General features: G+C 46.1%; 1 protein-coding gene across 2 annotated transcripts in view; it reads left to right on the top strand.

Annotated features, from left to right (window-relative positions):
• Positions 1-21,453, top strand: part of LOC122571570 (toll-like receptor 6) — a 47,236-nt gene that overhangs the window by 6,350 nt on the left and 19,433 nt on the right. Inside the window, exon 2 of one of the 2 annotated variants that reach the window (XM_043735495.1) lies at positions 819-1,599. The exons of the other annotated variant lie outside the window; for it this stretch is intronic. The gene's annotated coding sequence lies outside the window, so the exon portion shown is untranslated. Of the gene's footprint in view, positions 1-818; positions 1,600-21,453 lie in introns of those variants that run through there. 2 annotated transcript variants of the gene reach the window in all.

Here is a 21,453-nt window from a genome sequence, read left to right as displayed (position 1 = left end):
TGGTCCCTCTTTATTTGGCGTATTCACGCCTTGTGTCGCGAAAGCTTCCATTAGCGGCTGATCCTTTGATAAGCCGCATCGATACTGGTCTTGCTTTTCTTCCTGAAATTACCCTCGATCCAGTCATCTTACGGGATTACGTTAGAAATGCATTCAGTCAAACAATATGCGATTGAAGCCACTTTCTATTCTCGTATCTACGTTATCTTCCGTTCGAGAAAATATACAGGAAACAGATACTTTCGCTTCCTTTCAAGGCTTCTCTGATTCACCAGGATATATATGGTAGAGTATCTTATCGTTATATCACGCGATTCGAGCGAACATATGCAGAGGAATGTTTCTAAATTCGTCTCTCTGATGGAAAAAGTTCGTAAAGATCTTCGTATGGAAACTCGTCGATAGTCCTATTTTCGTGTGCCGAATATTTGGAAGGCGATTCTACTGCAGAATGAGAAGAAAGAGGAAGGATCCTTGGTTGTTAGTATGTCGTCGAATGAAGTAGAAGGAGAGGAGGCTCTTTGTAAGATCAGATCAAAAAGGCAGACGGTAACGGAGAAGCTAGGGTTTCGTCAGGCTCTCGCTATGGGGGAGAAAGAGGACCGTGTGCTCTTTTTACCGTGATTTATTGCACGCCATACGCGTAGCGGTACGGGGTTTTTGTTGTCAGTTTCGATTTCGGCTATGATGTACGAGTCGAGAAAAAATGGGTTTCCATCGATTGGCCTGTCGTAAGCTACTTCATAGCGCGCGCGCACTCTTTCAAATGTACCGCGTAATTTAGTCCCATAATTCCCTTGTATTTATGTGTTTTCCAGCTACGGCCAGAGGGTGGTTACTGGGAGAAAGAGAGAGAGGGAAAGAGAGAGAAAAAGGGAGAGAGGGAAAGAAAGTACGGAGGGCGCATAAAGCGCGCGGATAAAAATTGCCGGCGCGAGATCGCCGGTGAAAAATGCTTTTTCGCCGTCGATCGTACGGCTCTCGAAATACGTGTCCCGCCTCCTAATTGCGTGGAGCCCGGCGGCCGTTTTCGTTCGCGTAGCAAACTCTCATCCGGGGAACAAAAATCTGCCAGTAATCCCCGGAGCCGAACGCGCTGTCGAACGGAAAAGGAAAAGAGAACACACGGGGGCTGTCTCGAGGCGTCCGCCCATCGGAACAGGTAGAAATCTACGATCGCGTGTACCTGTTCGTCGCCCTTTACATTTGTACCTGACAACGGCTGGACCGAATCTGGAAGACAAATGGGATTACCACCGGCCTTGCATTTTCCCTGGCCCTGAAGGGACGTTAGAAATTAAAAGAGGATTTGTACCGGTGGTTGATTCGTTGGTTTCTTTTTTTCTCGACGCACCCTTCCCTCGACGGTGGGTGGTCGTTTCGGTACGGATTTTCGAAATGACGCAACAGGGATGGTAAAGTCTGCGACTTTGTCAGTGTCACGTCGCGGCTGAACAGCCTTTCTCTGAATTTTGTAAATAATCAAAGCTTGGATCCATCTTGACAAGAGGATAATCTGTATCTAATTTAAGAAGTCGGGTAGTCAGTGAAACGAGCTAAGTTAAAGACTGCGTGGTGACTGTGAATGCAATAAACGAGGAAGTTGAGAAAAAAAGAAAACGGTTGTTTCTCTTTTAATTAATTCCCGGTCGGATCTTGCTTCTCCTTTGGTCTTTATTCTCTAGAATCTCTCATCCTTTATTACTCTTTCTCTCTCTCTTTCTTTTTCTCTCTTTTCCTAAGAAGACTGCGTTTAATGCACGATTATTTATTTAACCGGCGACCGTCAGTGGCCACCTCTTCAGAATTAATTGAAAGAAACCGCACGTTCCTATGCCTCTTACTCGTTAGAATTTTCTACGCACATTACGCAAATTGCACGATAAGCTTTACGATCCGTGGTACGCGAGACGGAACACCACCGCCCGGTTTAATTACACGCACATCGGAAGAACAGCGTCGTCACCTCAAAATTTGCCATCTACAGATACTGTCCGGAAGCGTAAGAAAATATCTTTCCCTTGGAAGCGAAAATAGACGAAAGAGGAAGGAAGGAAGGACCAAGGGAGAAGGACAAAAAGAAAAGCAAACATACAGAGCACTGTTATCCTGTTTCAAGCTCCAGTTTCGAAGCCGCTGTAGATCACGCTTAAGCCCCTCATAAATTTCTATAAATCTATTAACTCGCGATGCATTTACATAACAAAGAGAGGATATTCCGACGCGCTCTCTGCATCCGTTCACGTCGATAAAAACCGTTCGCGAGCATAATTTTCGATCGCAATATCTGAGGGATCGTGCGCCATCGATCGGAGATAATGAAACGACGCGATACGACTTCTCGCCCTGGCGCGACGAAGTGCTCGAAACGACAAACTATCTGTCGCGTTATTCCCTGGTCAGCCATTTCCAGGTCAGGATCGCGAGAACAGGAAGGATGGATCGGCTTGACGTAACCGCGTATCGACAACCGTGCTATTACATTCTCAGATTGGCGTATCAGTCGCCATTGGCATTATCAGCTGTCCGCCGGGTGAAATGCACTTCCAGCGAAACTAGTGGCAGCTTCAGTCGATCCTCGGTGGCCTCTCATTGTCAGTTCGGTGTTTTACGGGGCCACCAGGTCACCGCAGCTTATAAGGGTAGCGCAGTTTACTTTTATCCTTTCGCCTCGTTGGCATTGTGCGCTCCTTTTCTGCGAATCCTTTCGAAAGCCGTTCTTTCCACAGGCATAAATGTAACTCGAGATATATATACTCCGCGAATGAAACGAGTCAAATAAGCCGCTGGTGTTCCTTCAAAATCCCTTCTCCGTCTCTGTTTCTCCAGCTTCCTCGTTTTCCTGCTTTCGTGCCATTTCCCCTGCATTCTCACTCTCTCTCTCTCTCTCTTTCTCTCTCTCGTTCCCTCTTTATATAGGCGTGAACCACTCCGAGCCGCTCTTGACGTTCCAACCGGGAGGGAGATTGGGAAAACGTGCCCAGATATCCGCTTCCTTTTCGACGGTGGCCGTCTCGTAGCACCCTCGGCCAACCCCCGCCGCATTACGCCGCGAAATGAATCGCACCGCTGGAATGAATGAGCGAATAACGAGCGACGATCCCGAGTGTGATTTCCACTGGTGAATAGTTAAAGGTAGAAACGATGCGATTCGCTGAATGGCCGACCGTACCATGAAGGAAACGATCGTTATGAAATTTTCGGTGGAAATTTCCGAAACAAAAGTGTCAATTTAGTTTCATTAAAAAACAGATACAGCCACTAGATCGATGGGATTAAAAACATTTAATATAAGAACACCGTCGGTAATTTTCTTTAATCCGTTTGCAAGTGATTTTCAACTAAAATCTACTATCCACTCTCCATAATATATGAACAAATATAACAGGGAGGAAAATTCGTTCCCGATATAATAAATCTGTTTAAAATTGCAATTACGCCGAGCGTGCGAGAGGTCATCGTCCTCTACAAAACGGCCCGTCGGGAATTTTATTAAAAAATACACGTGGAAATGGTGTAAACGTCAATATTTGCCCTACCCTCCTACTCATTATCCACTCTCGTTTCGCGCGTTCCTCATTAACGAAAAGGTCAGTGTTTCTACCGGATCTCTCCAATGCAATGCTTTTGCTCTGCAAATATCGAAAAATCTCCTATCGACGAGATACTACGCGATTCCAATAAGGTGATACGATAGCGCGCAATAGAACACGTTATTTCATAACTTCGGTACTTTCTCGAAAATCGTACTAATCTTATCGGACACGCCATCGTATCCACAGTGCACCTGTATCTCCGTGCAATATTTGAAGAGATCAGAATTTTTATGGCGCTTTTAGACCCGGTCCATACGCATCCCGTAGTTTTTTCTTCGAGTTCCGTGCACAGCCGGCCCCACTCTCTGCCACTCCTCTCTTAGTAAAGTCGTTAACAGACTTATCTCGCAGCGTGTTTGGTCAATTTGGAAAGCATCTCTTCGCTTTAGCGCTCGACGATTTCCATCCCGAGTCTTGGGTATACACCGGCTAACTTCGTCATCAGAGTGCTTCTTGCGTCTTACTTAAGAGCTACTTCCACTTTTAATACGCGCTTCGTGCTGCTTTTTATCTTATCGAACTTCTTTCTTCGCTCAACGCTTCCTCTTCTTTTTTTTATTGGCTTCAGCTCCTTCCATTCGGCGGTCCGTCTTTGTATACAGGCTCTTACGCGCGCTTTCAACTAGGACGGAACAAGGTTAACGCGGGCTGTTCGCGTCCTTTCGAAAGTCTCACGCGATCGCATGTCTTTTCTTGGTTACTGTACCTTTTTGTAATAAATTTTATAAAATTCAAGAGCAGCGGCGGGAAGATCGAGGCTACGCTGGCTTAATGGCTCCTGATATTGCACTTTGGCGTAAAGTTGCACAAGATTGTAAATGTTCAACAGAGTATCATTTCTGTTCGTTCAGTGTTCGTTAATAGGATAGCCAAAGAAAAGAGAGATTAGAATAAATAAAACATATTGAAACGATATAAATGACAATTACGTAGAATGTATGTGAACCGGTTCGTGACTGTAGGTGTTCTGTATTTCCCCATTCCCATTATTATACCCGCTCAAAGCCAATGTCGTTACGAATAATTTAATTGTGATGTTGGAACCTTTTAAATCTTTGATATCTTATCGAGGAAGCTATAAAACTGGCCCGCAATGTTGCCTGAATATTTTAAGGCAATTGCCATCAAAATGTTACTTTTTATTGCCTCCCCACGCGTTCGATGTATCTCTTCAGCTACCCCTTGCGCGGTCGCTCGTTTTTCCACAATTTGTTCGTTCCCAGCTGTCCGAACTTGTTTTCCTTCGGTCAGGGCTTTTTTAATCATCGAAACGGAAACGTCGCATGGAAATTACAACGACGTTCATTGCGATGCGGGAAAAATATTATATTAGACCTTTTTTTCAGCGAAATTTTTCACGGTCCGCCCTGGACCACGTGGTATTTTTATCATGGCCAGTGTAATACGGTGCCGCATATACGCAGCTTCCGTAAAATATGGTTACGTTGATTACTTTTTTTTCTCTCTTTGCCTCATGCCCCTGTTATCCTTACAAACCACCCCCTTAGCGGATCCCCATTTTACTGCGCTTTTCCCCTCGCTTCTTGTTCGGTTAATGTAAAGAATCGGATATGACTCACCAGAGAAGGGAACAGGAATTTTCAGCGGATTCATGGCGGCGTACAAATCGATACGTTTCGCGTTAAAACGCCCGCACGGATCTAATGGCCGATTTCGTATCCTTTTGGACGGTTCCGTCCTCGAATATCGTCCCCCGAGATGTTCCTTGCGAACTTCTCAGGATGCCACGCCGTGTCGACACGGTGCGCTAAACGCTGGCTCGCGTTCGAAACGTCGACGCACGAGTTTATTTGAACGGTTGACGGAGAAAGGGAGAGAAGGCGGTGAAGAACGGAAGTGCGCGCACGAGCAACGCGGCCACCGGAAATAACAGACTGACCTTAACATGGCCACTGGTGCAAACTTTCAGATGTTATGAGTGTAAACTCGGGCCGTACTATCATCCACCCCACAGTCAGATACGCGGCGCCCCGTTTTATTTATGAAACGAAAACATTCTCACAGACCGGTGCAGCCGCGGCGAGAATAATTTTCCGCGCGCCGCCGCGAGAATAATTTTCCACGCGCCGCCGTTTCGAATTAACCGCGTCCGGCTACGTTTCGGCTGATACAGAAAGTTATCGCTGCACGACTGCGTGCACCTTGTCGATCCAGTTTCCGCCAACCTGCCTGCCGGACGTTACGTTCCCTTGAGGTTACCTAGGTTATTAAGTTCTCTTTCCGGCGAGTTGCTTGCTTAACGAATTCGTCGCGAGTCCTCCGATGTAATTTCCATTGAAATTCGTGTTGGGTCGAAAGTTAAGATGTACCGTAACGTGTACGAGAAACCAAGATTTCCCAATTTTAATCTTTCGCGTGTTCGAGCATGTTTCTTGATTCAACGTGGCGGGTCGACATAATTGTTGAAGATTTTAATCACGTCTGAACAGATGCTGCTGACAGTACTCGTCCCACTGTTACTCGATTAAAAAGAGAAGAAAAACTAATTCTCTTTTATTAGCAAAGTTAAGCAACGTGAGATCAACCAACGTGGTTAATCCTATTATATTTCAAACGTCAGACGATCTCGCGAAAATCTGTTCCCTGGAAAGGGTAGCGACCCCTCTGAAATTAGGCTGGCCCCGTTAACAGCTGCGACAGCATGGAGAATTCCGAAACGCGATCAATTTATCAGAGAGAAACGTGGACGTGACTAGAATTAAGGCACGATACATATGGCCGATTTAACGATATTGACTGGGAAACTGGATTCATGATCGGTCTTGACTGCGACAGATTATGCCTTTCCATGGACGACGATTTTCAGCGACGATATAAAACCGGCCGGGTTTGAAAATGCCAGTTAGAGAGGTGGGAGAGGGACAGTCGTGTAAAGGAGAGGATCGAAGCCAATTATGCGCGGTACCAGCGTCAAATTCGTTACGGTGTTACATTGTAATCGAACACGCGCGACAGCCAGGGGAACGCAGTGAATGCGTTTAATGGGGGGAGAAATTTTTGGACAGTCGGGTCCAGGTCCAGATCCCGTGACTGGTAGCTTTTGTTGTAGGGTTTTCAGGATTTCGGACTAGGGTCTCCTCCCTACATCCCGCTCTCTTTCTCTCTCTCTCTCTCTCTCTCTCTCTTTTGTTCACTATTGCCGTCCGATGATTTTGCAGTTCACCCCGTGCCGCCCTTGGCGTTAATTACTTTCTCGTTTTTGAGCGACGCTGTTCGCCGATTTTTCCTTTGTGCCTGATTAATGGACGCGGTAAATGCTCGCGTGCAAGCGGCGCGGCGTTCGTGAGATTGACAGACGCGACAGGAGTGCGGAACGCGATCCAGAGGGTAAATGGCAATTTTTTCGCCGTGAACCTGGCCCCACTGTTCAATTTCTACCTGGATCAGCATAGAGGACCGTCCAAATTTTGTGGTCATAAAATCGAACACAGTATCCCACCGTTAACATATCATTCCTTCGCTTCCTTTCTTCTATCACGATCATAGTTAAATCCGCACTCGGAAGAAAAAGATTCCAACACAAATATTGTATATCGGAGATTTAAGCAAGGTGAAATCGCCGAAAATGAAAATGGTATCTGTTCGAGATTTTCCAGCAGGACGTCTCGAAGGAAGGTAGCGAGTATCGACGTTGGTCTGCGCGGTCGTGAATTATTTACGAGCTTTCGCCGAGCCCGACCGTTTAATTCATACGGAAGGAACGATAATATCCGAGGGGGATGAGGATCGAGAAGAACGAGAACGCGTCGTCGAGCCCGCCGACTGCGGCTCACCATTGTTACGCTCGGCGACGAGTTTGAAAAGGACAATTTTTCTGGCCGCTTTGCAATTCGTCGGATCTAGGACGGAAGACGAATGCCACGAAGCATCGCGGCGGATTCCTTTCAAACAAACTTTTCGGAATTCAGGCAAGCAAGCAGCCAGCCAGCCACGTTCCCTTCGTTTTCAAGCAACGCTTCCTCCTTAGCGTTCCCTTGTTATTTCAATTGCCGGCACTCTACCTGTCATCGAAGTGTCAGTTCAGGCCTGGCCCGTTTTAAAAGAGCAAACCGCCGTGCCACAATTTCTCTGCCTCCTCCGTGCATTCAGGGGATGATAACCGTGAGAGGATCGAATACAGTCGGCGAGGTAACATCTTGTCTCGTGTCTTCTCTCTGCGTACCTCTCTTTTCTCTTTCTCCCGCGCCCTGTCATCTTTCCTTCGTTTCTATACCTCCCTCCCTCGGTCTTTTGCGTTTTGTGCTCCTTTCTTCTCCGAGAATCCGCAAAATGGGCCGCGCCTGCCTATCATAACATCCTCGTTTTCACGGTAACAATGTCGGCGTAACGAGACGTGCGACGAGAATATCGAATGCGAACGCAGGCAGGCAAACTGTCCGAGATAGGAATTGCAGATATTCGTGAACTTTTTCCCTTTGAGAGGTACAAATTTTTTAGTTTAAGAGAACCTGCCGAACGTGACGATAGAAAGGGATGCTGCTCGTCTCTTTTGTACATAGTTTCTTTCAAACACTAGTCTCGCGTTGTGCATGAGAAACGTTAACGCGATATTCATAGTGGCTCTCGTCTTTCTCTTAAATTCGTAGTTTCTTTCAAACAGGATCCTTGCGCTGTGTGCGAGAAATGTTAACGTGATATTCATAGTCGTTCTCTTCTTTCTCTTAAATCCTCAATTATCATTCTCGTAAACGATTTCAACATTTGTATAAGCTTCTTCAAATGCTAAATGTACTTTTAATAGCTGCCACGATGCATTTTCCAAGCTTAGACTCGTAAAAGAAATATGTGTGTATATCCTAATTGTATTATAATTAGACTGCGAGTGTTTATGCACGTGGGAGGATTTAAAGCTACAAAAATGAAGAGAACGCGTGTTCTACGCGAAAGATATGTAAAATATTTGAAATAGAATATTTAATACCTTACAATTGTATGTACCTTGGAATTAGTAGATAAAAGAAATCGTCGTTTACATTATGCTCATAAAAATATGAAATTGCATAAATATTCAGAGTCTACCTAAGTGTCTTAAATTGGCAATTGATTTTTCAAGCAGTCGGATTCAATCATTCCTGTAATAGCTCGAGCGTTTCCAATTAAAATTAATACCAATTTTTCTCGGCGAATTTCACCGTCGATTATACCACTTTGTGTATCGTTTTCCGTATTTCTGCACCGTAATTTTTGTAATCTACCGTGTGCACGTCCGGAATTACGAGAATTTCATACCCGGTACGATTTTATTAAACGGCACGTTCGCGCAATCGGAATTTCACCCGTGTAAAGGTAAACAAGAACTTCAAGCACAGCTGGCATTCGTTTTCTTACGATGGTAAACGTTAAATGCATTAGCGTTTAACAATGCGCGAGAACGCGCGTAATCATTAGCCAAGCACAAAAGCATCGCCCGCTTTGTTTTCCAACTCTAGTCGTCGTTACGTGCGTTTAATATCGGAGCACGATCAACCGATCAGAATGGTTTCGTTAAATTAAATCGAATTGTTGTTCCACTTACATAAACAACAACTTCTGTTTCCATCGCGTGTAGGAATGAATTCGGTGCCGTCGCGTGGAATCAATTACAGGTGCATTTTAAACGGAGAATCCAAACAGTTGTGGGGCACTTGCAGTGATCCAAGAAACAATTTACTGTTGTTTGAATAAATTAGAATAATAATGAGTTTATCAGAAGAAAAAAGAAAGAAAGGACGTCAAATTAATTTCTACGATTAATACAATAAAATCGCGTCAAATACGATACACAAGAAAATTTCTACTCTGCACGTAGTTCCATGCATAGCTTATCGATATTCTCGGCTTTTATCTCTACGATCTGTCGAACAATGGAAACTTCAATGGGAAAACGGTACGCGGACCGTTCCATAATTTACGGGTACGTGTAGTCAAATAAGAAAAGAGGAAGAAGATGGTGCAGAGTTGTAGCAGACGTTCCTCGATGCGAATTAATACGTAGAAAAGGGATTCCTCAGGAACGGAAACAGTGTTCGACGAGAGAACGGCGCTAAAGGCGGAGGTGAAAAATCCAAACGAGACTGGCTTCGGTAGAGGCTGGTGGCCGTCATTAGAGACTTTGAGGCCGCGCACCAAATTACGCGTGGATCCCCGTATGATCCTTTATTAAATCTACCGTGTAATTTTCGTTCCGTTCGTTCCAATTCGATGGGTTCCACGTGCGTGTCTCTGTACCATTAGACCCTTTTCGTCCATTCCTCCTCTCTTTTTTCTTCCTTCCTCCTTCCCTCTCCCTTTATTTTCCGTGTAATAATCCCTTGTTTATGGCCCATGACTACAGGAATTTTCGTGACAATCGATCCCGAATCTTCGACATCTCGTGAAAAAAGAAACGACATTCCGCCCTTTCTCCTGTCCCCATCCTTTCCTGCCGCGCCGTTAATTTATTCAGCAAACACACACGTTGAAATACGAACACGCGCGAAGAGGGAGAGTTCGATAGTACGGAGGAGTCGCGAGGAGGAACGGAACAGCCGGCTGTAATTCAATGAAAAGGGGCTGAATCAACGCCGCGAGAAATCGATAATTTACGGCCGTGATTCGTCACGCCTTCGTGTTAATTGTTTTTACCAGGGCCAACGGTTTATCCGTGGGACGGATCATTAAAAGTATCCCCCTCTCCGTCCAGCTGGATCACCAAATAGAAGACTCTTCGATTATCGTATTCGTTGATTTCGTCACGGTTCCCAGTCCGATCCATTGCGCAATAGTCGTCGTACTCGGATCGACTTCGTAGCTTGGTAAGACGAGAGAGATAGATTTTTTACTGAAGGGGCAAGACCGAGAAGTCGAGCAGCGGGTATCCTTTGGCTCGTCGAGGCCGATCAGGCGAGGAGAAAATATCGCGCGACCCGTTGAAATCGATTATACGCCGCTTCGATAGTTCCGACACGTCCCCAGGAGGGAATAGCTAAGTACAAATTTAAAAAGGCTTCATTGGCTGGCGCCAACGGACCTGGGCGAAAGCGAGAAAAGGTGAAACTTTCGGTTGATTTTTTCATGGCGAGTTCGCAGTCGCTGGCAATGCGAAATTCCCCCGTCTTTCCATCTCCTTTCTTTAATAGCGCAAGGTCTCGGAGAAAAAGGGTAGGAAGGACGAAATGAAAACGAAATCGTAGATGGTTGCCGCGGCGTCTCGCAATCGAGAGAACTTCCCTCTTTCTCTGATTCTCTTTATCCAACTCGTTCTTTGTTTACACGACTTCTGAATGAAACGGAGAAACTATCCGGCGGTGGCGCTTTAATTAATAAGCGGATACACGGATACACGTATCTCGCCCACTCGCCCTCCCCTTTTCTCGTTCTGTGTGTACCTACGTGTATGTGTATGTGTGTTGTTCATCAAGGCAGTTCGATAATTTCGTGTATAAATCGACGCAAATATTTAACGTATCGTGCAAATAAATGCTCGTTACGGTGAAATTATCGACATCAGTGCCCAGAAACGTTCGCTCGCTCCCATTTATAAATTGGAAAATTAGATTACCCGGCTATCGTTTTAGCATCTTCCAGAACGCCACAATTTTTCGTCGATCGACTGACCGATCGACTACTTTGATTGCTGCTCAACGAGCCGTAAAATAAGAAAATTAAATGAATCTCGATAGCAGAAAGATGTACGCTACCTTCGAGGTTATCTTCATCCTGTAATCCACCTATCTACCACTATAAGAAAAAATGAGGATATTATTTTTCTTTAAAGCGGCGGTAATAGAGGAACATAGGTTGGCAAAGTTTCTAAACTGTTTTAAAAGTATTCGATAGAAGGCAATTTAATCACAAAATTGCAGAGAGATATCTCTATCTTTCTGAATTATTTTGTCATTTTCTCTTCCTTCTTCCGTATCATGGCATAGCATGGCATCGTTTACCTTCTGATCCTGAGATACTTCTTTTCCCATCCTATCGGCTGTCTGGCTTATTTATCGACCATTCTCGATACACTGTTAATTCCAGTGAACACACGCGCGTAACATCGTTACGACGTCGTATTAGCATGTCAATTACCGTCTTACAATAACGCCGCGATGCTCGTTTCTCGATGATTGCATTAAGTATCGCGTAACAAGATCTCCGGCCCATTCTCTCCGTGGAACGACGTTCCTCCGTGAGGAACAATGGCAATTTTTCCTGGCCGCCTGGGTTCCCTCAGATATGGCCAGCCTCGCGACGTTCCCGGACAAAGAGAAGCAATTTCGCGTACACGACGCGCCACCCTTCCGTCACCCACTGTCCCGCAGGAAATTCGAGCAGAGGCCAGCATCGCTTTCCACCAACGCATCCTCCTTTTGTTTCCGTCGTTTTCACGCCGAACGTTTACTTGTTGCGTGTTAGTGCGATTTTATTCGCGACAAATCATCCCGCGATTCTCGGTGATTCCGGTTCCCAACCCATAATTAACGGCCGTTGCATTAATTACCGTCACAGCCGGCGCGCAACTCGTGCCTGATCTCACTGATCAACTGGATAGTGACAACGTTGGATTTTTCATAAAAGTTCTACATTGTAATTAACATGCTCTTTATTTCTATTTTAATATTTTTAGTTAGTCGAGGTAATACATTTGCCACTCTCGAAATTATTTGGCGCTTCATCCTTTAAACATAGCTTGCACTGTGAGCGGCACTGAAGTGGAAATAATTTTTACCAATAGGAAATATATGTGCATATAAATATTTAAATACTTTCTATAGAGTAGAACTCCATTTATTCGACCTCGCCGGGGGACAATAGTAATTCAAGTTCGTACAATAGTAATTTACCAATTTTGCTTACTATTTATTTTTCATTCATATAATAATTCACGCGCTGGTGCGAGCGGAAATTCGTTTTATCGATCACCAACTATAATTTTGTTCCTGTAAATGGAGTCCCGATATAATCGTTGAACGCGTATATGCACTTCTAGCAGTATGATTACGCGATATTTGCAATGAATGAATTAAATATGAATATGTGTAGACGTGGTAGTCGCGCATTCTTTATATTATAATTAACGTTACGGTTCTTTTCAAAGGACAAAAATTAAAAATAGATGAAATTCTTCTTCACGATCCCTGAAAACGTGACCAGTGTCAAGTTAAAGTAACACCCTACGTAATCATCAGGTTAAGGTATACTAATCGACGTAACATCGAACCTCTGTACGGCGTATTTCGCGAGGTATTACTTAAAACCGTGTATCAAGCAGCGTTTAAGAAGCTTGATTACAGGTTTTCACGGTGATAAAACGGCAGCGATCACGTAGCCCCGTTTCGGCCGTAATTTCGTCACGATTACGTATAAATTTCAGTATGAAAAGCCCCGGAGCGTACAAATCATTCGAAAGCTCGTAAAGGTACGACGGGAGTTGAACGGAGGAAACGCTGGAACGCGCGATTAAAAACGACGCAAAGTGTCGCTGACAGCCGTGAAAGCGTCGTTCCCTCGGGTTTTCACGTACATACGATTTAATCGATAGTTTAATTAAGCATGGTGGCGCAAAAGAAGCTTCGACCAGCGGGAAAGTGACGCGATGCGTCCGAGTGTGATTCATCGCGAACGACTGGCCTCGAAGGACAAGATAAAAACGTTCTCCATTAGCGCGTATTCTGGGGTAAATACGTAAGGCCGAAGATTTATCGCTTTCATAAAACTCCCCTGGCCGAGGTCAAGAGTTAATTTCCCGGAGCATCGACAAAAACGTAACTCGAACTCGAGGCTACGTTTTTCCTTGACCTGTGATCGTGCAGTTGGTTGCGCGGAAAGCGGAAACCATCGAAGAAGAGAGTAACCTTTTCCGTCGTTATCGCGACAGTCAGTTTCGGACGGTAAACTCGATCCTTTAACATCGGTTCGTTTGAAGGAGATAAGACAGGATACCATGGCATCTAATTTATTTTATGTACACGTTATTCGGACGTGGATGACCAACGTTGGTCATTTTTTAAGGTTGCAGACGATACCGATTCTTTTTATCGGTACTGTGATAGGGTTGACGTCTCTTCTTCTTCGGGTATCGTTGGATTTATTGGGATTTTGTCGTATTCTATCTTCGTTTATCAATTCGTATTATTATGTAACTATGGGGGTGGAGCATCTTAAGCGAGGTCTTGTACAGAGCGATAAAGACAGCAGCAAGTTTTGAATCTTCCAAACGTGTTATTAGAGGTCAGAGAAAAATTGAAAGATTCTGTAACACACTGGTAGCACACTAATACCATCTTTCAGAAAGCTTTAATACAATATCTCGATTTCAAGCCGCTTTGACATCCCCCGCATTAAAACCCTCCGTTCAGTACGTGCTTTCGAAATTCAATAACGAATCCCGATTTAACCTCCTTTCGTTTCCAATAAATAATTTCCGAGCCGCGAGCTCAGTGTCACTTGACTCCGAAAAGTCTGCTGTCGTGTCGTTTACGATAAATATTTCCTTCGAGTCAGCATCCATCGAAGCTCAGGGTAGATTAACTCCCGAACCAAGAGGTGGCTCGTGACGTGGATTTTCGTGGTAGCATCGGGATAGGATCGATCGAACGTCGACCTGGAATCAACCTGGTCGATTCCGCCTGTTTACGTTCTCGTGAAAAGTTGCAAATGCACGGAACCTTTCCTTCTTTTTTTCTTTTTTCGTTTCCCTTTGTTCGAATCAGAACGAAAAAGGAGCCTCTGGCGCCGATAATTCGCGCTCACGATCAGCCACGCCGAGGATGGAGCAGCCGGCCGTGCGAGCGTGTATGTCTGTTGTGTTGCGAAGCCGAGGGAGGCAGATGCTCACTCTACAGCCTCACGCCCCGATACAATGGGTCCAGAATGCGAGACGAAAATAATGGTGGTCGCCTGTAAACCTATGAACCGATTCAATACGGTCCCACCTTTCTTCCCTCTGTTCCTCCAGGGAGAGAACGTCGACCGTGTCTTCTTTGTCATGCCACTTTTACCTCCATTTATCTCGCCGCGCATCCGTCCCCGTTCTTGTCTCTTCGCCGTTCACGGCGTATCAGTGTCCATCTTTCTTTATCCGTGCATCTATCCCGCCCCCCCGCTATTCCACCCTACCTGCTGGCCCCTGTGTATCTTTGCAGCATCTTATTGTGCCCCATTTTCTCGGAAATCTTTCTCTGTCACGAGATCTCGTCCTATATGTTCGATTCGAAAACTTAACCCCAGAACCGCGGCCTGATTCTCCATTTTACTCCGTCGGTTATTCCGTGCAAAACCGATCGAAATCCTCGACATTCCCGATAGAGATGACATATACAATCGCTGGTTTCCATCGTGCGTCTCGTTCGTCCCATAGCGCGATTTTTATTAGAAGGGTGGAACGTTACAGCGTTCCTCCATTTCCCGTGTGTCGTTCAGGCACGCGTGGAAATCGAAAACTGCAAGTAAACGAACCCTATGCTGTTACACGCTTCTCCCTCGGGCGTGTTCTTCGAGCTGCCGGTCCACTCGTTCGTGGACCTCTTAGATCACTCTCGAGAGACACACGCGTATTTCCTTGCTGGATTCAACCGTCCTCTCTCCCTTATACGTCGGCGGAAGGACGAAGGAATAGGGGACGAGGGAGAGAGAGAGAGAGAGAGAGGGAGAGAGAGAGAGGTAGTGCCATTGTGCTAATCCCAAGTTACGTCTAGAGGTACAATTGTGTCAAGTTTACGGTCGAGCGCGATTCCATTCGGCCGACGCATCCAGCTACGTATACCTCCGACGGTGTATCTACAAGCGGCCTGCGAGCGGAACAAAGACGGAGATAGAGTAAATGGCAGGGGATGGATAACACAGTCGGTCCCCTATCAAAGAAGGAATTACGGGGAACTAGTTTTCTATGAGCTCTTCGGTTTCCTTACGTAAGGTCGAGCCTGCAGGATGATTCCATTATTAAGTTCCGAGTTGCGTTGGCTTTCGTCCGCGACCTATCTTTGCCAACGTATCCCATTTTCTTCTCCATCCTCGTTACTCGTATTCGTCTTTCTGCAAGACATGGAATTTCGCGTTTTTCTTCTTTCGATCTCTTGGTTGTATCGCTTTTACAAATTACCGCACTGTTACTTATTCCATCAGCCGAATGATTCAACGTTTCCTCGGGCGTAATATGTATAGCCCGATAGCCTTGGCTTTTGCCGGCACGCTTCTCTCAAACGGAGATACGTTCGTTGGCTTCGTTTTTGGAACTGCGGACGACGCGTTAAAAGCGTACGATCTTAATCGAACCGGAGAAAAAGAGATCCGTAGGAAGATGATGAGAAGGAGAGAGATACCTAGGCGACGAAACGAGGGGTTGAAACTCGGTGAAAGTACATTGACGTTTATGGGTTCAGGCTGGTTTCACGGAGGTGGGGACGATTCGATGAGTAATGGGGGCCGCTTAATCATTTTACGCAACCACCGATTATCTGGTGAACTAGATAACAGATACGTAGCCGGCATACGCGTAAGATTGATCGTACACGCCATCATTCGGTCCGTGCGAAGAAAGAAATCAATTAAATCCTTTATATCGGTCCCCTACGGCGGATCATATCTGTCCGATGTAAAAACATCCACACGACGACGATTTATCTTGCCAGCCGAAAGTATCTCCATAATATTACCGATTAACGGACAACCGCGCATTCAGAGTTCTTCCATTAGACCGCGGAAACGAAGGAAACGAAACGATATACAGCCGTACGATCAGCGGAAATGGGGCGAGTGATTATAAAGTCACTGATCCAGTCCCTTTCGTCCGATCATTTTTTTCTCCGCTCGTAACTTTCTACCAGGCAGACGCTTTAATTACTCGCGTGACGGTGCACCACACCCTATTAATATTCTCCGCGTGGTTCTCCTCGTAGACAGCGTGTCAGTACCTTCCACCGACGAAAAAACACACGCTCAAACACCATCTCCCATGGTTCTTTCGCCCCAGTAGCGGAGGTGGTTATGTATCTCTCCGGCGTTTCCTGCATAGGAAACACCATGAATTTTAACGAACGAACGCGAACCGGATGATAATATCAGCGCGGCGCGGGTGCGAAGATACGCCGGAGACCCGTGTCAACGGCGAGAAAGCGTAACGCGATGCGACGCAACGCGACGCAGCATACGAGCCGCGCGACGTGCCCACGGGGGTTGGAATTTCGGAACGAAATTACGGGTGATTTAAAAGCGGCTGGGCAACGCGTTTCTGTCGGTATCGCGGCACGTAGCCGCGCGTGCACGCGCCTATATAGATTCCACTGGTTATGGATCGTCGGCCGAACCTGGCCAACAAATATTCGAGTATCTCTTTTCCTGCGAGAAAACGCACCCACGGGTCCAGACGAGACGTGACCGAGATAACGAAACGACTCCCCTTCTCTCTTCTCTATTCCCACGTCGTAGTGTACGAAAACGGTGCTCGCGGCCGTTTTAGCGGCGCCGAAATCTTGAAAAGCTCTCCATCCACCGAAACTTTCCTACGTACGATCCTCGCGGAGGATTGTATCGTTTTCCCCCATTCCGACTATGTCTTCTTTTATATGATGGAACCTCCGCGGCATATACGTATATGTATACGTGTGTTTCGTCCGCGTGTAATTCATATGTGTAACGTGGATAGTACGCGTGTAGGTATATACGCGTCGCGTTGGGGAAGAGATATTTATTAGATGCCCCGCGCATTGAATTCTTAGGAGACTGCTTTCTCCCTCCGTCGACGGGAAGAGACGCGGTTAACCAACCGTGAACGATAGTGGATTTTTACTATTATTTATCGTTATTACCGGATACACGTGCTCGTGTCCGTTTCCAACAGTTACCCCTAGAATTGTCGCTCGTAAAATCGTGAACGTGGAATCGAGGCAGCACAGCGCGACTTCTACGTCATCTCTGGTATGTTCGATAGGTGCCGGTGTCTTTACGTTTTTCCTTCTTTGGCCGACTCTCCCTTTACTGCGTCCTCGTTGGAGTTTTTCAAGCCGGTATCTCGCACGAAGCTTGGTGAATGCTTGCGTGGAAGATAGGAAAACGTAGGAAGGAATGAAGACTCGTCGATGATCTGGATTGGAACTTTTTTGCTTGGAGAGCAGAGTGCCTTTGAACTAGAAATAAATCCTTCCACGTGATTAATGGGGCTGAATATTTACGACTTGTCGAAGTGTGAATAACATTATTCTTCGGAGTTTTTTTTTTTTTTCAAATATTCGACGTCAAGCGTTGCCGTTGTAAAATATTACAGATCAGTAGAATTAATTTGCGTTTTAATTCATTCGGCTTGGCTGCTAACCAACGACGAATTCCACGTTGCTAACCTGTCGCAAACTTCGCGCGCATACCTACTTTACGATTCATGGGAAGCCTCGCAATTTTAATCGTCCGGATGAAAAAACGTGAAAGAGAGAGAGAGGCTAGATCGGTGGTAAAATTCGGGCAGAATTTCAAGAGGGCGGCCTCGTGTTCTCGCATAGGGTCGCACGGAAACGCACGGCATTTATCTGGCTAACCGCCGCGTGCCTGTCGCTTGGAATTGCGATCCGTGTCCCATTGTACTTAAATAGTTCGAAATGACGCCGGTCGATTTAATTTCGGGTTACTGCAACTATTTCCATTTGCAGAATTTATATCAGCCGTTTTGAACGTGCGCATGCCGCTCTGCCAGTCGTAATTGCGTATCGTAAAAAATACACCCCCGCCCATGGCTTGCAGCCCTTGCCAGCGAGCATAATTTCGAGAATCGTGCTCGTGTTACCGCGACCAAGCTGCCGCTAATAAGAGTCCGGTATATTATTTCTCGTTTACTCTGCGCTTTAATTAATCGCAATTACGTTTGATTGAATATCCTGCCGCGGGACGAACGATAATTGCGACAAAGTGACCGGACTATATTCGTTTCCATCGTGGAACCTCTTTTCGAACGACGGTAGTTCATTAGTGTTGCCTGTGATATTTTTTTCTCTCCGCTGTTTTTACCGAATAATTTCATCAACAATTACTCGCTAATGAAACGCGTTCCACCGTGACCAGGGAATAAACCCGGGGCCGCGAGGCGTGGAATAATAGAAAAATCGCGTCGTCGCCGCCGGAAACGTCACAATAATGCTTGTCAATCGATCGGTCGCTGATAATCGCAGAAGCACGCGTTTCGTCGCCCGGGCCACGCTGCCGCGCTGAATTAAATTCAGCACAAAAGCGATCCGTCGAATCGATCATTTTCATTTTTCAAAATTCACCCTTTTGTTCGTCGTCTGTCTGTCTGTCGATAATTCGATTCACATACGATCCTACACGAACGTTGATTTCGGCTAGCCTAACGGTGTACGTATTAACGAAGAGGGTACGCCGAATTACTCGCACGATGCAAAAAAGTCGCCACGTGCGAATTACGCGGTAATCCGCCTCGGAAGGACGTAAAACTGCGCACGTGGACGCGTGGCCCTGTGATAATCGCACTCAGACACGTGGCCCGCCATTCAAATTGGAAAATCATGATCGGGAAAGTTTTTTAACGCGACCGCCATCTGGCCCACGGCACTTGCGTTTTATACACATCGATACGAGGGGTTGGAAAACTACTGAATTTCGCTGGTAGCTTCAGTTACAAAGAAAGTTTCACCTCTTTCCGGTTGAAAGTTCGTGCGGGTCATCGAGTTCTTTGGAAATATTTGAGCGAAACGGGCGGGAAAAAGAAGGAGGGGAAGTAAGAGAAGGTAGGAGGAGGTTGGTGCATCGAGGTGGAGGTTGAGGAGTTTTTGGAGGAGGGAATAACGGAGCAGCAGGTGCTTCAAGGGCAGCGGTCCCTCGGCTGAGAGTCGAGGTACACACAGCTTGCCCGGCAATTTCATTCGCCTTCTCCCGCTCCGAAAATGATTGGTCGCACCTTGCATCGGTTATGCGCTTTTTATCGGGGCCCCTGCTCGCGCGCGCGGAAGCTAATAATTTAAAGGCTGCCTGCCGTGGTCCGGAGGGGATTTCTCGGGAACGCGTCCCGAGGAATATTCGAAAGTTGCGCGGAATTCGCGCGGAAAGTCGGCAAAGTGGGATAAAGGAGGCGACCAGCGTGGTCCACAGGCTTTCTTTGACATCCGGTAGAATACTCTTTCGTGAAAGTTCTTGGTAGAATTTGCGTAGAACCCGAGGAAACTGGAACGAAAGGAAAGTAAGGGACTCGCTTTTTCTTCTTTGCTACGATCGCGTCCGTGAGTTCTCGAATGTAATTAAATGGGAGGGCGAAGGAGATCGTCGGAATATATTCGATGGACAAATGCGATTCGACACGGAGAGCTACGTGTTTCGCAGCAGAACCGAGTTCCCTCGTCATCGTGAGCACGGCATAACAACGCGATTAATTTTTTCCTCGGGATATTAAACGGAGAGATAGAACAGAGTAATAAAGTCCCCGCCCCTTTTTTCTTTCCGAGTCTATCGAACAAAGTAAGAAACTCATACGTGGTGGCGCGGCGGCGAATCGGCAAAAATCAGGCAGACCGGCGAAAAAGTTAATTCCGTTAGTTCCAAGGGTCGGTCCTCTGAAAGCAGCAGCAACCGCTCAAAATCGTTTCGGGTGGGAAAAAAAGCAGGCAGAGAAAGGAAGATCTTTCGCACGCTAAAAGTTACGCAGTGCATGAAATAAATTCTGAAACAACTGGTGGGGCCAATAAAAAGTGCCCTATAAAACATCTGCACGCCGAGCGCGGAACCCAAGGATAGTGGGAGGTTGCCCAATAAATTTCCAACCCTCGCCAGGGCCTTCGGTATATGTATTCCTTGCGTACATCGAACGACGAATTTGCCATTTATATCGGATAAGCAAGTTTCCCCTTTTCGTTCGAAATTGCACACGGAGGAAAAATCCTCGGACTTGTCCCTTGTTCCTTAGAAGCCTTCCTCTGTCAGTACCGGGTGACTTAAATCGCCTGTAAGAGATTTTCACCGGAGTGGCCCCGCTCGATTGAAATGAAGTCCTGGATACTGTAATTGCGATCGGATAAACAATGTCGACGTAGCTCCTTGCACTCGATCGGTTTTTCCCCTGTCCTGCTTCCTCCATTTACTTCTCCCTCCACGCGTTTCCATTCCGTTTCCTCCTATTCTTTCTGCCAGGGAAGCTCGGTTCATTCGGCGTCGTTCTTTCTCATTCGTTTCTCTTCTCGTCTACTGTTCGTCCCAGCTCGTTCTCTCGATTCCTCTCGCGATGCAACCGCCCGGAATCTGATCGTAAAGGTCAAAACGACTGTCTCTGATTGATTTACCCACGGTCAATACACGGTGAAGAATTGTTTGAGAGCAGCGTCGATTCTCTCTATCCTCTATCCTGAACATCCAATTCCCGTATCGAATGGAGAGGCTTCTCCCCAGTCGGGAACGGTACTTATTCCTGCCGCTATACGTTCGGCCTTCGGAATAACCCCTCCAGTCGTTCTGGATTGCTACGAACATTTTCTTCTCCTCCGCCCTCGATCGAACATTAACCGTTTGCGCTGCCGCGAAACGCGATCCAACTTCCCCCTTTTCTCCATCGATGCGTACTTTCATCCCTTTTGCTCGTTCCCAAAGCTTTTCACAAGTGGTAGAAGATCCTGGACTTGGACGTACAGGTTCGAAAGTCGTTCAATTTGGTGGAGGCTGCATCGAGGCTGATTCGCCACTCGGAATTATCCTAGCCTATTATTATATAGCGAGCCTTTTCTGCTTAAGTGAAATATGTACACAAGAGGGTAGGCTTACTCGAATCACCTAAGCTTCAACATTTTACAGTTCATTCTTAAACTTTGCATAGGATAATTGGATTTGTCGTGGTGGGTATATTACGAGACACCATTAGTCTTTATAATAACGAAAAAATGAGAAAATGTCGGGTATTTTA

The sequence above is a fragment of the Bombus pyrosoma genome, linkage group LG10 (genome assembly GCF_014825855.1).
Source record: "Bombus pyrosoma isolate SC7728 linkage group LG10, ASM1482585v1, whole genome shotgun sequence".
Classification (NCBI taxonomy): Eukaryota; Metazoa; Arthropoda; class Insecta; order Hymenoptera; family Apidae; genus Bombus; species Bombus pyrosoma.
The sequence above is the reverse complement of the archived record's forward strand: the minus strand, read 5'-3'. Positions and strand labels throughout refer to the sequence as shown.